The 20,838-nt window shown below is 43.8% G+C and overlaps 1 protein-coding gene across 7 annotated transcripts in view; it reads left to right on the top strand.

The window, feature by feature from the left end:
* The window catches only part of SHANK2 (SH3 and multiple ankyrin repeat domains 2), a 582,141-nt gene that overhangs the window by 439,268 nt on the left and 122,035 nt on the right, over positions 1 to 20,838 (top strand). The gene's annotated exons all lie outside the window — the stretch shown is intronic.

Raw genomic sequence — 20,838 nt, forward strand, 5'->3', positions numbered from 1 at the left:
ATTTACGTGGCGCCGTGTCCCCGGAGAGGTGTTTGTGTAGTGCTGGGGATTAGTTGTTTTTTGATTGTTGGCACAATGCAGGGGAACGTAATGGCAGCTCATTGTACCCGCACAATAAATCAGGAGATGATCAGATACCGTGATACCGAGATACAGCCCATTTAATTATAAGTCTTTAGCATGAGCCATTGCTTCCTCCTCATGCTGGGTTTACAGATTGATGACTTTGTTATATGGGGGGGGGGGGGGTGTAAAAAACCTCTGTGTAGGGGCTTTGTGAAAGGGGGCTCTGTATATTAGGGCTCTAAATATTTGGAGCTCTGTGTATGGGCAGCGCCGGGTCTGCCTATAGGCAAAACAGGCAGCCGCCTAGAGCGCACACTTTAGGGGGGCGCTGCTCTGCCAGCTCCAAGAAACGTAGCCAGCCAGCATCCCAACCACCCGCTCATAGCCAGCAGCCCCCCCCCCCCCCCACACACCCTGGTATCAAAATAATTGCATTTTTCAAGCCTTTCAGAGGAGCGCTGTACCTCCTCCTCTCTGAGGCACACAGGCGCGATCACCCAGGTCATCCCGAGAGCATGCACACCAAATTCATTCCCCAGCTCCCCCCACCCCTTGCCATAATATGTTAATATGTAACATTCTACAGTCTGCAAGTGCAGCGCAGCTCCTCCCTGAGGTCCAACCAACATCCTGACTTTGTCTCTGCTAGTCCCCCCCCCCGCCCAGTGTGGAGATTGCATTAGGAGGAGGTTTGTTACAGTGTGTCCCCGCAGTAGTGAGGGGATTACAGGGGGGGGGGGGGGGTTGTAACAGTGTGTCACCCCAGTAAGATGATTACATTAGGGGGAGGTTGTTTACAGTGTGTCACCCTAGTAGTAAGGTGGGGCATGTCAAAGGGTGGACACAATGGGCGGGGTCAAGGGGGCGCCAAAATTAGCTTTTGCCTAGGGTGGCAAAAATCCTTGCACCAGCTCTGTGTATGGGGGCTCTATATATTGGGGCTCTTTGTATATTTCATATCTATCTATCTCATATCTATCTATCTATCTCATATCTATCTATCTCATATCTATCTATCTATCTCATATCTATCTATCTATCTCATATCTATCTATCTATCTCATATCTATCTATCTCATATCTATCTATCTATCTCATATCTCTATCTATCTCATATCTATCTATCTATCTCATATCTATCTCATATCTATCTATCTATCTCATATCTATCTATCTATCTATCTCATATCTATCTATCTCATATCTATCTATCTATCTATCTCATATCTATCTATCTATCTCACATCTATCTATCTATCTATCTATCTATCCATATCTATTTATCTCATTTCTATCTACTGTATCTATCTATCTATCTAAAGAAAATCAAGCAGAACAGCAACGCCCATATAGATGCAATGGTAACCTTTGATGCACGCAGGTATTTGAATCCAGGTGAGAAATTCCAACTTCAGACAGCAAAAAAAATAGATTCCCGCAGCACACAATTAAAGTGAAAAAACTTCTGTGTTTATTCCATAAAAAAGTGTCTCACAGCAAGCGACGTTTCAACCAGCTCTCCTGGTCTTTCTCAAGCATGACGAGAAGAGCTGGTTGAAACGTCGCTTGCTGTGAGAGACTTTTTTATGGAATAAACACAGAAGTTTTTTCACTTTAATTGTGTGCTGCGGGAATCAATTTTTTTTTATATCTATCTATTGATCTATCTCATATCTATCTATCTCATATCTATCTATCTATCTATCTATCTATCTATCTCTCATATCTACCTATCTATCTCATATCTACCTATCTATCTCATATCTACCTATCTATCTCATATCTATCTATCTCATATCTATCTATCTATCTCATATCTACCTATCTATCTCATATCTATCTATCTCATATCTATCTATCTATCTCATATCTATCTATATATCTCATATCTATCTATCTATCTAGCAACAGGAGAATACAGCAGCACACTGCCAGCACAAAGATATAGATGAAACATGAGTATATAGATAAAACATGAGTATATAGATAGAACATGAAAAGCTATACAGCTGTGATGCAATAAATGAAAATATGAAACTATGAAATTATGAAGTACTTAGCTTGCAAATTTGGCGGCCAAATAGCGTGGACCGTCCCACCACGGTAAGGTGACCTCATTCTGGGACGGACTCTACACTATGAATATGCCTCTGTGTGAACAGTACAACAGGCATTGCAGGATTTGAAACATCCAAGGCACCTTATATACACCTGGTAGAGGTGGGTGGGGTGCAGGAGCCAACATGGAGGTAGCCACTCCCCCGTATGTGTAATACAACCAAAGAATAAGTTGGCCAGCACTATTGATTCCAAACTATTGTAAAGACCTGGCTTACAGGTGCAGGCTGCTGGGCTAAATATACAGCAACAGGAGAATACCGCAGCACACTGCTAGCACAAAGATATTTAGCCCAGCAGCCTGCACCTGTAAGGCTGGGTCCACACTACGTTTTGTCCCATACGGGAGCGCATACGGCAGGGGGGAGCTAAAAGCTCGCGCTCCCGTATGTGACCGTATGCGCTCCCGTATGTCATTCATTTCAATGAGCCGACCGGAGTGAAACGTTCGGTCCGGTCGGCTCATTTTTGCGCCGTATGCGCTTTTACAACCGGACCTAAAACTGTGGTCAACCACGGTTTTAGGTCCGGTTGTAAAAGCGCATACGGCGCAAAAATGAGCCGACCGGACCGAACGTTTCACTCCGGTCGGCTCATTGAAATGAATGACATACGGGAGCGCATACGGTCACATACGGGAGCGCGAGCTTTTAGCTCCCCCCTGCCGTATGCGCTCCCGTATGGGACAAAACGTAGTGTGAACCCAGCCTAAGCCAGGTCTTTACAATAGTTTGGAATCAATAGTGCTGGCCAACTTATTCTTTGGTTGTTATCTATCTATCTATCTATAAGAAGTAGTAGAAGAGCAGCATATCCAATTCATCAGCAAAAAAGTATTAAAGTGCTAGGTGGCCGCGGTTCTGGAACCCTGGTCAGGGGATCTTGCTTCAGACAGAAATAATATCTCTCCACAGCACTATTAGTGGCAAAAAAAATGTGATTTATTCCATAAAAGGTGTCATTACAAGCAGCAGCGACGTTTCGGTCAGCTCAGCCTGACCTTTCTCAAGCAGTGTATATTCAGTGCAAACCACCCATATATAAGGCTACCAATTACAGATGCCAAAAGTGCATCATTATCAATAAAATACATAAATCCAACATTAAAAGTATACAAAAAAACCTTAAAGTGCTATAATGTCATAGTGTAAATAAATACAAGGTTGATATCAAAAGTGCATACAGGATCATAATAAAAATCATATACAACCGTAAGATAGATATATAATGACATCTGATTGCATCACATGTGTAATGTTATTAAAAACAATTAATGGGAAGGTGGCGGGGAGCACACACTCACCGGATGCCGTAGTTTAAAAACGCCATTACAGTATTAGCATCATGAAGTAATCGCAGCGCATGCGCGCCGAGGAAGTGGATAGATATATTGTATATATCAGTGGTCTCCAACCTGCGGACCTCCAGATGTTGCAAAACTACAACTCCCAGCATGCCCGGACAGCCAACGGCTGTCCGGGCATGCTGGGAGTTGTAGTTTTGCAGCATCTGGAGGTCTGCAAGTTAAAGACCACTGGTATATATATTCTTTAGTCCCAGTTTATTATTATTTTCATTATGACATTCATTTTAATTTTTTTTATTTTATTATTTATTATATTTTATTTTATTTTGCTTTTTTCTGTCATTTCTAGAGATGAGCGAACTTACAGTAAATTCGATTCGTCACGAACTTCTCGGCTCGGCAGTTGATGACTTTTCCTGCGTAAATTAGTTCAGCTTTCAGGTGCTCCGGTGAGCTGGAAAAGGTGGATACAGTCCTAGTAAAGAGTCTCCTAGGACTGTATCCACCTTTTCCAGCCCACGGGAGCACCTGAAAGCTGAACTAATTTATGCAGGAAAAGCCATCAACTGCCGAGCCGAGAAGTTTGTGACGAATCGAATTTACTGTAAGTTCGCTCATCTCTAGTCATTTCAGTCGTGGTGTGGTCCCCTATTTCCTGATATGCCTGAACATGGATGTTTTTCTGGACCGAGAGGGTCTTATGGTGGTGTGTGTCCACTTGTGCTGTGGGCACACCGTTCCCTTCTACATGATGTGTGCTCGCGTGCACACTGTGCGGTACTTGGCCCTGGTTTTCCGGGATTGGGTGATGTGCGTGGTGCACGTGGCTTTATTATCTGGAGTGTCTGGTTGTGGATGCAGGACTGGGACTCACCTGTTATTTTGATTGCATTCGAAGAGATGCTTGTTTATTTTTTTACTTTTATACTTTGTTTTACTAATACCTTACTAAAGATGGCGTCAGTATGTTTCCCTGGCTGTGCACGTGTGCCGCGGGCGGATGCACACACATGGTTGCTGTGCCGCTTATGTTCTATTGACTAGACTATCTATCGCCTCACTTTTGCCACTAATGATGCTGTGAAGAGATATTTTTTCTATCTATCTAATTATCTATCTCCTATCTATCTATCTATCTCATATCTATTTCTTATCTATCTATCTTATATGTATCTATCTCATATCTATCTCATATATATCTATCTATCTCCTATCTATCTATCTCCTATCTATCTATTTCATATCTATCTATCTCATATCTATCTATCTATCTATCTATCTAGTATCTATCTATCTATCTCATATCTATCTCATATCTATCTATCTCATTTCTATCAATCTATCTATCTTATATCTATCTATGTCATATCTATCTATCTCATATCTATCTATCTCATTTCTATCTCTCATATCTATCTATCTCATATCTATCTATCTATCGATCTATCTATCATATCTATCTATTGATCTCTCATATCTATCTATCTCATATCTATCTATCTAATATCTATCTATCTAATGATCTATCTATTGATCTATCATATCTATCTATCTATCCCATATCTATCTATCTCATATCTATCTCATAATCTATCTATCTCATATCTATCTATCTATCTATCCCATATCTATCTATCTCATATCTATCTCATAATCTATCTATCTCATATCTATCTATCGATCTATCTATCTATCCAAACAAGAGGATAACAGCAGCGCACTGCTAGCCCTAAGCTATATGTGAAATATGACATGTTTTACTTTGCAATACTGCTATTGTGAAAAATAGAGGTTCTTAGCTTACCATTTGGTTAAATAGCGTGTACCATCCCACCACGATAAGGGGACCTCATTGGGACAGACCCTACACTATGAATATATCTCTCCTAGGATAGCACTGAGCCTTAATTTCTGGCCATGTAAGGTCTAGCACATCCCTCACCTAGTGAAATGGGTGGGGTGCCCGAACCAACATGGAGGCAGCCGCTCCCCCCACATGTGTAACATAAAAAGCATAAATTGGTCAGCGCATACTAATACACAACTGTTATAAGAAATAAGTATACAGACGCGCACTGCTGCGGCTGAACTGCAAAAACAAACAAGAGGCCTAGTAGAGGCATATTCATAGTGTAGGGTCCGTCCCAATGAGGTCACCTTATCGTGGTGGGATGGTACACACTATTTGGCCAAATGGTAAGCTAAGAAGCTCTATTTTTCACCATAGCAGTGTAGCAAAGTAAAACGTCATATTTCACATATAGCTTAGCGCTAGCAGTGTGCTGCTGTTATCCTCTTGTTTGTATTTGTAGTTCAGCCGCAGCAGCGTGCACCTGTATACTTATTTCATACAATAGTTGTTTATTAGGATGTGCTGACCAATTTTTTGCTTTATATTTATCTATCTATCATATACATATTTATAGGGTATTACTCACACTTCTATGCAGAATGACTTCCATACAAGATGTGATGGGTCAGTCCGGATGACTCACGTTGCAGTACGGCAGTGTTTTACATGATTTTACATATTTATTCTCCACCACACTGGCTCATGTATTATGTATGCGTGTTAATAGGTTTGTAAGATGTTTTGTTTGCTTTTAGTTGTATTTGGATTTCTCTTGTAGTGTACAGTAGAGACAGCATGTACCAGAGGGTGGGGGAGAGGGCATTGGCCAAATCTAGATTGATGCCATGCCACAGCACACTTGTGCTTTATACTTCCATATTATACAACTGCGGCCTCCAACCCTTTGGCCCCTCCGGCTGTTGTAACACTACAGCTACCAGCATGCCCTGAAAACTGATGACTAATCTGGGCATGCTGGGTAGTTTTGCAACAGCTGGAGAGCCACATTCTAGTGCAGTATTTTCCAAACAGTGTACCTCCAGCTGTTGCAAAACTAAAACTCCCAGCATGCCCGGACAGCCTTTGACACACACACTCGCAAACACTAGAACAGTGTTTTTCCAAACAGTGTGCCTCCAGCTGTTGCAAAACTACAACTCCCAGCATGTCCGGACAGCCTTCGGCACACATTTGCAAACACTAGAGCAGTGGTTTCCAAACATTGTGCCTCCAGCTTTGCAAAACTACAACTCCCAGCATGTCCGGACAGCCTTTGGAACACACTATCAAAAACACTAGAACATTGTTTTCCAAACAGTGTGTCTCCAGCTGTTGCAAAACTACAACTCCCAGTATGTCCGGACAGCCTTTGACACACACTTTTAAACACTAGAGCAGTGTTTTCCAAACATTGTGCCTGCAGCTGTTGCAAAACTACAACTCCCAGCATGTCCGGACAGCCTTTGGCAGACACTTTTAAACACTAGAGCAGTGTTTTCCAAACATTGTGCCTGCAGCTTTTGAAAAACTACAACTCCCAGCATGTCCGGACAGCCTTTGACACACACTTTTAAACACTAGAGCAGTGTTTTCCAAACATTGTGCCTGCAGCTGTTGCAAAACTACAACTCCCAGCATGCCCAGACAGCCAAAGGCTGTCTGGGCATGCTGGTAGTTGTAGTTTTGCAACAGCTGAAGGCACACTGATCGGAAAACACTGTCCTAGTGTTCGCAGATGTGTGTTTTATATGCTGAATTCTGCTCGCCCTTTGCGAGCGGCGACCATCTTTGTACTGCACTGCGGAATATGTTGGCATTGTACAAGCAATGATGGGTGTCAGTGATACACTTAGTAACCTTGTCAGGAGAGCACGCGTTTCCCCTTTACCGTATTAAAAATAATCTGTAAATTGGGTCATGTTGATTATAGCCCTGGAGTTTTTTTTTTTTTTAGCTACAAGAGAGAACTGTCGCTAAGACCTTCGTGGCCTGAACGGCGGCAAGCTCCGAGGAACGATATTCCGAGGCCAGTGCTTGACATGTTCAACGTCAGGTTCACGGCCTACATTTCCTTACAGGCTCATCGGTTGCAGCTTGAAAGAAAGAAAACATTTACATTTTTTTTTTTAAAATGCCATTGTTCTGTAGGTCGGCTCGTGGTCCTCCATCAGATCTCTATGGTTGTCATTAGAGATGAGCTAACTTACAGTGAATTCGATTCGTCACGAACTTCTCGGCTCGGCAGTTGATGACTTATCCTGCATAAATTAGTTCAGCTTTCAGGTGCTATGGTGGGCTGGAAAAGATGGATACAGTCCCAGGAAAGAGTCTCCTAGGACTGTATCCACCTTTTCCAGCCCACGGGAGCACCGGAAAGCTGAACTAATTTATGCAGGAAAAGTCATCAACTGCCGAGCCGAGAAGTTCGTGACGAATCGAATTTACTGTAAGTTCGCTCATCTCTAGTTGTCATCATGGGAACAGTTGTCACGCCCCCCTCCCATAGGCTTGCATTGAGGGGGTGGAGCGTGACGTCAATGTGCTCCGTCCCCGTGATCGCCAGTAATAAGACCCGGAGCGAGCACGCTCCGGGGGCTGATTCTAACGGGGTGCGGCGTGGAAGATCACGAGGGTCCCCAGCTTTTGGATAGCGGATAAGATGCCTTAGCGCCGGAGTACCCCTTTAAGCTGTCTTAGACCAGGATCAGACTGCGGAATCTCCAGACAGAATTTCCGCTGAAAGATCTGTCAGAAATACTTTGCCATCTTTGGGGACGGCAATGAGGTCCGCGTGGTCCTAGCGCCGTCCGGAGATTTCCCAGTCTGAACTTAGCCTTATATTCAGCTGGGAGTTGTAGCCCTATAACTGATGTGTCACATGACAGCGTGGTGTAGCTAACCCAATGTTCCCTGTGACCCAACCTTTATGTCAAATAGTGCAAAGTGCAGGAATGAGACCTCAACACACCAGGATTCCATGAAACCATTGATAACAATGTTACTAAAATGTAATATAATAGAGTTGCTTTAGCCAGATGAATGGATATTTCGTCACTGTCCCTTTCTTGCTTTTTGCAGCTTTACTGAGTTAAGCAATCGTTGTGGTGCTTTTTAGCATGTGTACGCGTAATGACTAATGTAGTTTTTGAAGTAGTTTTTGATGCAGTCCAAATACTGGCAGGGTTGGCTTACTGTGGTGCATTGTGTAGACTTCTTTTTTACTGATATGTCTCCATACCCATTGGGACCGGGCAGGAAATCTTTCATTACATGACAACCAAGCAGCACTAACTTCAACTGGAATCCATTGAATAGAATGGTGTATTGCAGAGAGTCCCTTGTTCAGGGATTATAAAGGGGTCAGCTGCAGTTCACAGCAATGGTTTCAGGTACACGGCAGTGTCGACTCTGTTTCTGCGCATGGTACTAGAACTGCTAACTACACTATGCAGGTACACTCACTAAGGCCAGACTAGCACTCACTAACAAGGTTTGAGTCCATCCCTATCCTGGACAGGGGGCTGGACAAGCGACTTTCTCAACAACCTTCGGTTGGGAAGCTCATGTGACCAAGGCATCATTCATCTGTATAGTTACATAGTTACATAGTTAGTACGGTCGAAAAAAGACATATGTCCATCAAGTTCAACCAGGGAATTAAGGGGTAGGGGTGTGGAGCGATATTGGGGAAGGGATGGGATTTTATCAAATTAAAATTTTAACCCTTTACCCTTAGTGTATGTGATCAATTTTCAACATTTTTCATACAGTCTATTTAAAGGTTTCTTCCTTGTCAACCTCATCCCCCCCCCCTAAGAAAATTAATATTTTGGGGCATTTCTCACATCTAATCTTTAAAGGGGTACGTAAGGGAGTATGTGTGTATGTGTATATATATATATATATATATATATATATATATATATATATATATATATATGTATATGTATATGTAAGGCTCCAAAGCCACTACACTAATTGGATATGTTGTTCCCTGTAAACCATCCTGCTTGATATGTATGGCTCTGTGGCCCCTGTTGTCTTCTCTGGCTGCTTGATATTCTTCCCTCCCCTTGCCTACATCTCCCACCAATCATTGCAGCTCTGCTCTGCAAGCCAGCTCCTTCTCCGAGAGCAGACCCCACCCTTTTTGCTCTGAGCAGCACAGAGAAGTTCAGTGTGTGATTGGCTGAGACCACACACACCTTCCAGTTCTAAAGAGAGCATGACTCCTCTGTGCAGGCAAAAACCACATAGTTTGTCTCTCAGAGGGTGGGGGCTGCTTTCAGAGAGGGATTTGGACAGTGGATGGCTGAATGAGGGAATTCCCTCACTCCATGCAGGTAGGTGACAACCAAGGAGAGGAAACTGCTCTGTACAGCTAATGAATGATGTTTAGACAATTTAATATGTTGGTGAGAAGAAAAGAATGGACTATTGGTTTAGTTTCCCAGAGTACCCCTTTAAATAGTAAATTGTCCTTAAAAAAAAAAAAGGATCCCTTTTAGGTTCCAGTAAAAATGTATGGACGAAGTTCTTCAGAAACTCTTGTATGATGACTACCTCCCATCCTGACGTTCTAAAAACTAATCCTTGGAGGCTGCTGGTTATCTCTCCGCTGAGACTCAAAGTCGACCGAGAAGTGAAAATTCAATACCTCCTAAGCCTTTATCTGGAAACTTGGTTCCAAGCACTTTATCAGCCTGCAAACATCTGTCAGGAGAACAATGACCACCTAAAAGTTCTCCTTCCAGATGTGAGTAAATTTACTTACGGAGAAAACTCAGCACATTTATGGAGGCTATACATTTTTTTTTTTTAACATTTTCTGGTAAATTTAGCATGTAAAAAAAAATAAAAAAAAATAAAAGCTCAGGATGTGCAGTATAAATACATTTACACATTAGTTATGCAGAAATCGGTCATATTTGGTCAGTGCATGAGCTCAAATTTTAATGATAAAACTACTAGCAACTGGTGTTGTCGCTGTCCCTTAGGAATATAAGTTTTTTTTAAAATATATATTTATTATTATTACCATATATACTCGAGTATAAGCCGAGTTTTTCAGCACGGTTTTTCGTGCTGAAAATGCCCCCCCCCCCCCCCTCGGCTTATACTCGAGTGAACTATCCGCCTGTCAATCCCTTCGTCAGTGGTCTTCAATCTGCGGACCTCCAGATGTTGCAAAACTACAACTCCCAGCATGCCCGGACAGCCGTTGGCTGTCCGGGCATGCTGGGAGTTGTAGTTTTGCAACATCTGGAGGTCCGCAGATTGAAGACCACTGCATAGGAGGTAATACTCACGTGTCCCCGCCGCTCCGGACCAGTCACCGCTGCCCTGGATGTCGCTTCATCGCTGTCGCCGTGTCCCCGTCGCTCCGGAACGTCTCTGCTGCCGGCCGGGTATCCTCGCTCTCCGTCGCCGCCATCACGTCGTTACGCACGACGACGCACGTACACGACGTGATGACGAGGAAGGAGAGCGCCGGCCATACAGGGGATCCCTGAACGGAGAAGACACCGAGGAGGCAGGTAAGGTCCCTCCCGGTGTCCTGTAAGCACTAACCCGGCTATTCAGTTGGGCTGTTCGGGACCGCCGCGGTGAAATCGCTGAAAATGCCCCCCCTCGGCTTATACTCGAGTGAACTATCCGCCTGTCAATCCCTTCGTCAGTGGTCTTCAACCTGCGGACCTCCAGATGTTGCAAAACTACAGCCATCGGCTGTCCGGGCATGATGGGAGTTGTAGTTTTGAAACATCTGGAGGTCCGCAGGTTGAAGACCACTACGTGGGCCTTTGTCATCATCTGGGGGGGGGGGGATGATGACAGGGTGATGATGAAGGGGTGGGGAGATGATGACGGGGGTGAAAATTACAGGGTGATGATGAGGGGGGTGTTAATGACTGGTCTGGATGATGACATGGGGGGATGATGTATTCCCCCCCCCCCCTAGGCTTATAGCTGAGTCAATAACTTTTCCTGGGTTTTTGGGGTGAAATTAGGGGCCTCGGCTTATATTCGGGTCGGCTTATACTCGAGTATATACAGTATTTCTATTATTTAAACATTTAGATCAGTGTTTCCTAACCAGTGCGCCTCCAGCTGTTTCAAAACTACAACTTCCAGCATGCTTGGAGTTGTAGTTTTGGAACAGCTGGAGGCGAACTGGTTGGGAAACTCTGAAATAGATGTTTTTTATATAGAATAATTAGAAACCATCTTTTTTTTATTAATAATTTTTTTTTTTTTGCATTGCAATCAAGCCATTGGCCTATGTTTATTATTATTTAGTTTACAAAGGATTTTGGGGGAAATTGCAGAAGCTGAAATGTTGCATCTTAAATTATGGTAAAATGCGCGAAATGCGTCTGTGTACTTGCAACTTATATTTGCGGTGCAGGTGTACGGCCGCTCGTAGGGTGTAAAAAAAAGAAATCCAAATAAAGATATACTGATGTACCAGAGTTATGTGTAATTCTCTTTGACCATTCTCTTACACCATTATTAAAGGGGTACTCCGGAGTATAAAACTGGTGGCAGAAAGTTATACAAATCTGTAAATTACTTCTATATAAAATCTTAATCCTTCCAGTACTTATCAGCTGCTGTATGCTCCACAGGAAGTTGTGTAGTTCATTTCTGTCTGACCTCAGTGCTCTCTGCTGACACCTCTGTCCATGTCAGGAACTGTCCAGAGTAGAAGCAAATCCCCATCTCTCTTGGTAACTAGTGTTGGGCGTGAATATTCGCAATGTGAATATTTATCACGAATTTCGCATATTTGTGAATATAGCGCTAAATATTCGCAATTACGAATATTCACTTTTTTTTTCACAGTACATATCACAGTGATCATCCCTTCCTGCTTCCAGCTTGTGGGGTAAACAAGGCTCCAATACTAGTTACTGTGTCAGACTGGCAGGTGCCCGAAAATTCGCATTCAGCGAATATTCGCATATGCGAATATTTGCGCATATTGATCCCTCCCTTCTTTTAGCGAATTTTATGGCGCATAGTAAAAAAAAATCAGCGAATTTTGCGAATATATGACGAATATTCGTCCATATATTCGCAAAATATCGAGAATTCGAATATGGTCTATGCAGCTCAACACTATTGATAACAGAGATACAGTGGCCCCCCTAAACATAGAGCATGTTCACCCGTATCCACAAGGGCCACCCAATTCCCATGGACATCTGCTCCGTTTTGCTGACCCCTGCCCTGGTTTATTGAGTCAGCTTGTTGTAACCTGTGGAGATCCTACATATCTTAAAGGGGTTATCCAGGAATAGAAAAAAGAGGTAATTTCTTTCAAAAAACACTCCCTGTCTGTCTCCAGGTTGGGTCTTGTTCTGCAGCTCAGTTCCATTGAAGTGAATGGAGCCAAGTTGTAATACCACACCCAACCTGGGGACAGACAGGGAGTGGTTTTTGAAAGAAATTACCTCCTGTTTTTCTATTCCTTCATAACCCCTTTAAAATGTAAAACATACACAGAATACTACTCACCGTCTCTATTATAGGATAGTTTCGGGCTCTTAGATGTTATATGAGTGGCTTCTGTTACGTCATATCTATTTGGTTCTATTGGACGCCTCATTTGAAGTCTGATGTTTCATGTCGCTTCCTTACAGATGTAGTATGGCTGAATTGGTCATTTCACTGCACCATGAAAACACAGTCATTGAGGAAACCACAGATAACACATTGTGACAAAGTCTAACCTGCTATATCTATATATTTATATATCTATATTTGTTCCTATCCTTAATACATGCCTGTGCAATCGTGCATTACAGAATTATCCTCTAACCTGTTAAAGGGGTACTCCGCTGCCCCAGCATTTGGAACATTGTGTCTTGGAAGCTTGGAGCGTGTGGCGGCGGTCGTGACATCTCAGCCACGCCCCTTGTGATGTCACGTCACGCCCCCTCAATGCAAGTCTATGGGAGGGGGCGTGACTGTCGTCACGCCCCCTCCCATAGACTTGCATTGAGGGGGCGTGGTGTGACATCACAAGGGGCATGGCCGTGCCGTCACGACCCCTGTGTTGTAAACGAACGCTGGGTGCTGCACAGAGATCACGGGGGTCCCAGCTGCGCGATCAGACATCTTATCCCCTATCCTTTTGGATAGGGGAGAAGATGTCAAGAGGTGGAGTACCCCTTTAAGGACTATGCACCATAAATGTATAGTATGTAGTCCTCCGTTTTAAAGGGGACCTGTCAGCAGAAAAACATGGGTGCAAGTAAGCCCATGGCTAGATAGGGTTAGTCATGAGTCCAGCCCATTGGCCTCCTTGCATCCACCTATCCTGTATGACTAGATAAAAAAGACATGGGCTGGATTTAGACTTACCTGGACTCTTGCTGTGCAGGGAAACACCCCCTTGAGGCTAATTTGCATAATAACAAAGAGGCTTATATTATCTCGGCCCCGAACAGAACTGTGGAGATAGGGTCAGTCATGAGGATTCAAGGCTTATGTTTTTATATTTTTTATTTTATTTCCACACTTCTTCCCAGGGCATAGATATAAGCCTCTTTGTTATTATGCAAATTAGCCTCAAGTGCCCGGTAGGTGTTCCTCTGCACAGCAAGTGTCCTGGTAGCGCGCATAGGTAATAACTTTTTTTTTTTTTTTAAATCAATATATGACCCATTAAAAAGCCTGCTGTATACTTTCTCCCTTTTGGTAGACCAACAAATAAGAGCTGTTAAAGGGGTACTCCAGAGGAAAAAAAATGTTTTTCACATCAGATGGTGCCAGAAAGTTATACAGATTCGTAGATTGCTTCAATTTAATAATCTTAATCCTTCCAGTACTTATCAGCAGCTGTATGCTCCACAGGAAGTTGTGTAGTTCTTTCCAGTCTCTCTGCTGACACCTCTGTCCATGTCAGGAACTGCCCAGAGCATTAGCAATCCCTTCACATGGACAGAGGTGGCAGCAGAGAGCACTGTGGTCAGACTGGAAAGAACTACACAATTTCTGTAAAGTACTGGAAGGATTAAGATTTTTAGATAAAAGTAATTTACAAATCTGTATAACTTTCTGGCACTATTTGATCTGAAAACATATTTATTCCTCCGAAGTACCCCTTTAATTCATCACATGCGCAAAATCACTGAACGTGGCCATTGAGTAGCGTAACAGTGGTTGTTAAGCGGTTAATATAACATGTAGTGGGATCCGCTGTGATACTATTTTAGGCGTGGTGGAAGACGAATGACAATTCCTCGCTTGACGTATATACCTACTAATAGGGATTTTTATTAGGTTACAGTCAGCGACTATCAAGATGCAAGAGAACAAAGACTCTAACTGCCGGCAGGAGCCCCCCTACCAGGCGGCATGTGCGGTTAGGAGGTTACGGTGTAACTCTTGGACGCTCTGTTCTCGCTACTGACAGACATTACAATATTGTATTTACTTATTAAAACCCATTGCCTAGTGACAGAGCGTTGCTAAGTAACTGCCGAACGGTACGTAGCACGGCGCCATCTTTTGCTAAATCCATCTTCTTGCTTTTTCCTCCTTTAGGCATCGAGTTTGGTATATATCTCTCGTGTTCTGGATATTTAGGGGCGGTATGTAGGAGCCTGTCCTCTGCAGGGAAGTCTGGTCCCTGTGCTGCGGACGTCTATGCCCTGTTATTTATATACCAGTGTCTCCTCCAGCGCTGCACACACAAGGTGCTCCGTCACATCTATCCCTGTCTTCCTTAGAGCTTACAATTTAATTTCCCTATCTAATGTTCTCTAGCGCCAATTTTATAGTCTGTTAAAGGGGTGCTCCGCCCCTAGACATCTTATCCCTGATCACTCAGGTCCCGCCTGCTGCACCCGTTGTTCGTTTAGAGCGTCTGGTGCAACTCTGGAGGCTCGTGACGTCACTCCCCCTCAATGCAAGTCTATGGGAGGGGGCGTGACGTCAGTCACGCCCCCTCCCATAGACTTGCATTGGGGGGGGGCGTGTCCGTGATGTCACGAGTGGGGCGTGACTGTGACATCACAAGCCTCCGCCCCACATCGCCAGTCATCCAGCACGGAGCAAAGTTTGCTCCGTGCAACAGATTTCTGGGGTGCCGCAGCCGAGATCACGGTGGTCCCCAGCAGCGATCAGACATCTTATCCCCTATCCTTTTGATAGGGGATAAGATGTCTAGGGGCGGAGTTACCCTATAAAAGGGAACGTATCACCTAGATTTTTATTTTTACCCAGATACTGAAACATGTTTTCTGTTTTTTTTCGTTTCTATTATCTGTATGTTATATACCGTATGTTAATATAATTACATATTAAAATGTTAATATATTAGAATTTTTTTTTTTAATAAGATTATAGGGGCAGCCATCGTGCCTGGGCTGTTTTTAACAGCATTTAGTGATATGCTTTACAGCATTTATGGATATAGGCAACCATAGACAGGAGCTGTCCCATTCACATGAACTGGAAATGTTACTGGGTGTTCACCGTGACTTTTGCAAAGATGATTATAGAGCAGTGGTTTCCAAACTGTAGATAGGGGTAGAGAAGCTGCCACCAAAGGTGTCTGAGAAGAGATTTCTCCCTATTTAGAACACATACACACTTGGCCAAGCCGAGCATGCATGTGTATGTATAAAAACTGTTTCAGTTTTCGCAGCATCCTGGACTATTTAGTGTATTCTACAGGATTGGAGAGTCCAGGCTGCCTGACAACCACTTGACTTTTTAACTGGGTGACCACCATTTCAGTACACGCTGTTATAGGAAGTGCTTTGCCGTATAATAGTCTAGCTTTCTATAGAAAGAGAAGATGAAAGTCACAACACTCCACCCAGATATAGGAAAAGGCCTATAAGTTAGGATCTATCTCATATATGACAACAGTCCCGATTTTGCAGATCATTTTCACAATTTTGACCTCATAACAGATGGCATTAATGCAAATTCCACCAAAATAGGCTTCCAGTCATTGTAGTAGGCCTCCAGTCATTGTAGTAGGCCTCCAGTCATTGTAGTAGGCCTCCAGTCATTGAAGTAGGCCTCCAGTCATAGTAGTGGGCCTCCAGTCATTGTAGTAGGCCTCCAGTCATTGTAGTAGGTCTCCAGTCATTGTAGTAGGTCTCCAGTTATTGTAGTAGGCCTCCAGTTATTGTAGTAGGCCTCCAGTCATAGTAGTAGGCCTCCAGTCATTGTAGAAGGTCTCCAGTCATTGTAGTAGGTCTCCAGTCATTGTAGTAGGTCTCCAGTCATTGTAGTAGGTCTCCAGTCATTGTAGTAGGTCTCCAGTCATTGTAGTAGGCCTCCAGTCATTGTAGTAGGTCTCCAGTTATTGTAGTAGGTCTCCAGTCATTGTAGTAGGCCTCCAGTCATTGTAGTAGGCCTCCAGTCATTGTAGTAGGTCTCCAGTTATTGTAGTAGGTCTCCAGTCATTGTAGTAGGCCTCCAGTCATTGTAGTAGGTCTCCAGTCATTGTAGTAGGTTCCCAGTCATTGTAGTAGGTTCCCAGTCATTGTAGTAGGTCTCCAGTCATTGTAGTAGGTCTCCAGTCATTGTAGTAGGTCTCCAGTCATTGTAGTAGGTCTCCAGTCATTGTAGTAGGTCTCCAGTCATTGTAGTAGGCCTCCAGTCATTGTAGTAGGTCTCCAGTCATTGTAGTAGGTCTCCAGTCATTGTAGTAGGTCTCCAGTCATTGTAGTAGGCCTCCAGTTATTGTAGTAGGCCTCAAGTCATTGTAGTAGGCCTCCAGTCATTGTAGTAGGTCTCCAGTCATTGTAGTTGGTCTCCAGTCATTGTAGTAGGCCCCCAGTCATTGTAGTAAGCCTCCAGTCATTGTAGTAGGCCTCCAGTCATTGTAGTTGGTCTCCAGTCATTGTAGTTGGTCTCCAGTCATTGTAGTTGGTCTCCAGTCATTGTAGTAGGTCTTCAGTCATTGTAGTAGGCCTCCAGTCATTGTAGTAGGCCTCCAGTCATTGTAGTAGGCCTCCAGTCATGGTAGTAGGCCTCCAGTCATGGTAGTAGGCCTCCAGTCATTGTAGTAGGCCTCCAGTCATTGTAGTAGGCCTCCAGTCATTGTAGTAGGCCTCCACAGTTATTGTAGTAGGTCTCCAGTCATTGTAGTAGGTTACAGTTATTGCAGTAGGCCTCCAGTCATTGTAGTAGGCCTCCAGTCAATGTAGTAGGCCTCCAGTCATAGTAGTGGGCCTCCAGTCATTGTAGTAGGCCTCCAGTCATTGTAATAGGCTTCCAGTCATTGTAATAGGCTTCCAGTCATTGTAGTAGGCCTCCAGTCATTGTAGTAGGCCTCCACTCATTGTAGTAGGCCTCCAGTCATTGTAGTAGGCCTCCAGTCATAGTAGTGGGCCTCCAGTCATTGTAGTAGGCCTCCAGTCATTGTAGTAGGTCTCCAGTCATTGTAGTAGGTCTCCAGTCATTGTAGTAGGTCTCCAGTCATTGTAGTAGGTCTCCAGTTATTGTAGTAGGCCTCCAGTTATTGTAGTAGGCCTCCAGTCATAGTAGTAGGCCTCCAGTCATTGTAGAAGGTCTCCAGTCATTGTAGTAGGTCTCCAGTCATTGTAGTAGGTCTCCAGTCATTGTAGTAGGCCTCCAGTCATTGTAGTAGGTCTCCAGTTATTGTAGTAGGTCTCCAGTCATTGTAGTAGGCCTCCAGTCATTGTAGTAGGTCTCCAGTTATTGTAGTAGGTCTCCAGTCATTGTAGTAGGCCTCCAGTCATTGTAGTAGGTCTCCAGTCATTGTAGTAGGTTCCCAGTCATTGTAGTAGGTCTCCAGTCATTGTAGTAGGTCTCCAGTCATTGTAGTAGGTCTCCAGTCATTGTAGTAGGTCTCCAGTCATTGTAGTAGGTCTCCAGTCATTGTAGTAGGCCTCCAGTCATTGTAGTTGGTCTCCAGTCATTGTAGTAGGTCTCCAGTCATTGTAGTAGGTCTCCAGTCATTGTAGTAGGCCTCCAGTTATTGTAGTAGGCCTCAAGTCATTGTAATAGGCCTCCAGTCATTGTAGTTGGTCTCCAGTCATTGTAGTTGGTCTCCAGTCATTGTAGTAGGCCCCCAGTCATTGTAGTAAGCCTCCAGTCATTGTAGTAGGCCTCCAGTCATTGTAGTAGGCCTCCAGTCATTGTAGTTGGTCTCCAGTCATTGTAGTTGGTCTCCAGTCATTGTAGTAGGTCTTCAGTCATTGTAGTAGGCCTCCAGTCATTGTAGTAGGCCTCCAGTCATTGTAGTAGGCCTCCAGTCATTGTAGTAGGCCTCCAGTCATGGTAGTAGGCCTCCAGTCATGGTAGTAGGCCTCCAGTCATGGTAGTAGGCCTCCAGTCATGGTAGTAGGCCTCCAGTCATTGTAGTAGGCCTCCAGTCATTGTAGTAGGCCTCCAGTCATTGTAGTAGGCCTCCAGTCATTGTAGTAGGCCTCCAGTTATTGTAGTAGGTCTCCAGTCATTGTAGTAGGTTACAGTTATTGCAGTAGGCCTCCAGTCATTTTACTAGGCCTCCAGTTATTGTAGTGGGAAGTAGTGGGCCTCCAGTCATTGAAGTGGAAAGGTGTGAGATTCTGTTTACACTGCTATTGTGGTTTTTGTTAAAACATAAACTATGACTGCAATGCCAGACCCATCAAATAATGGACACAAACCGCACCTGACTGGTCCCAATGGGTTTCTTTAATCTCCATAGGGCTGCTCATCATTTTTTTTTTAATGGAAATATAGCGATGTTATTTCTTTTGTCATTTTTAAATTTGATGGAACTACTGATAGGGGGGTCTGAACCTTGTACTGTAGTGTGAATAGAGCTTTACCAGGCATCTAAAATACCCAAAATCAGTTGCCAGTAGATCAGTGAAGTTGATCGGGACCACCACGGCAAAATAACAGGAGGAAGGGTTGGGGGTCCCTACCTGCCTTCTTTTCGTCCGATTGGCGCTCCATCTCTGCAGGCAGCCTGTAGTAATGGATCGCTGATAACAGTGACCAATGCTGTTCTATGGCACAGCCTTTTTCAGTATATGCAATCGAAATATTGCATGTAATAGTTTCCTATGGGGACTAAATTGTAAACAAAATGTAAAAAAAAGCAAATTTAAAAATTGGCCCAGTCCGTAGAGGGTTAAAAGATTTCTCCCTTCGTTTTTCCGAGATGTTGCATCTGTTTTGTATGTATTATAGGGTGCCATGTGCACTAAGTGTCTGTATAAAGGATCATTTTGATGACATCAGCGCACGCTATGTTTATGTCACAGTATACGGTGGTAGCACGGCCCGGCTCTGCTTTCGTGTACGTAATGCGTTCATATTGTAGTCTGTGTCGTAAGCTCCTCGTAAGCTCCTTTATATGATAATCCACTGGTATGGATGTTGCTTTAATGAACTTTCCCTCTTAATCTTGACTACTCTTGGGGTTTGGAGATAAGATGGTATTGGATTGCCGGCTAGGATCTGAATTATGAAATAATCTGACAAACGGGGTCAGTTCGCATCCTACAAGCGAATCACGTGGGGCCCCAGGGTGGACTGAAGCAATCGTGGATGGGGCAGGCGCTGCGTACTGGTGTCAGAATAATAGTGACTCTCCTAGAAACCATTGTTTCTACAATAAAGAAGACAGAATATTAGGCCACGTTTAGATGTGGTTAAAGTGGCACTGTTCACAGTCACACCCTGCTATGCAGAAAAAACCCTCTTAGGCTGCATTCACATTACGTTTTGTGCTTACCGGATCCGGCTGGGGGATGGGAAAACTGAGCGCTCCTGTACCCCAGCCGGACCGGCGCCCAAACCCATTCACTTTATTGAGCAAACAGCCCGGGGTCAAACTGTGACTCCGGTCGGCTCATTTTTGTCCTGTATCCGGTTTTGTGACTGGACCTAAAACCGCGGCATACCACGGTTTTAGGTCCGGTCAAAAAACCGGATACGGGGTAAAAATGAGCCTACCGAAATCACTTTATGACTCCAGTCAGTTCATTGAAATGAATGAGATACGGGCCGGGTCCGGCTGGGATACGGGATCCGGATACGGTTCCCGTAAGCGCAAAACGTAATGTGAATGCACCTTTATTCACTTTTTTTAAATTTTTTAGCTGAATTGGTGCAGATATTCTCCCCTGATTCCATTCTTAACAATGAAAAGGGTGGTGTTTCCCAACCAGTATGCCGAAAGCTGTTGCAAAACTACAACTCCCAGCATGCCCAAACAGCCTTGGAAATCAGACAATGATTGGATTCAGCGATGACATGTATTGATTAGTTAACAATATTCTCGGTCAGACTGTGGCCACGAATACTGGAAAGATAATGCCGGGAGTTTAGTCTGACTAACGCTAAGGTTCCTTTGTGGTATCGTTGCGCCACCTATACGTGTACTTTGAATTACTTGCAGCATAGGCTATTGTTAGGAAATAATATAGAGGTGTTTTTGCGTGTGCTTTTTGTTAACCTGTTTTAGCTGATGTGGCAGGCACAAGATTGTCTCCATTTTGGTTTACAA

Source organism: Hyla sarda, chromosome 6 (genome assembly GCF_029499605.1).
Source record: "Hyla sarda isolate aHylSar1 chromosome 6, aHylSar1.hap1, whole genome shotgun sequence".
NCBI lineage: Eukaryota > Metazoa > Chordata > Amphibia > Anura > Hylidae > Hyla > Hyla sarda.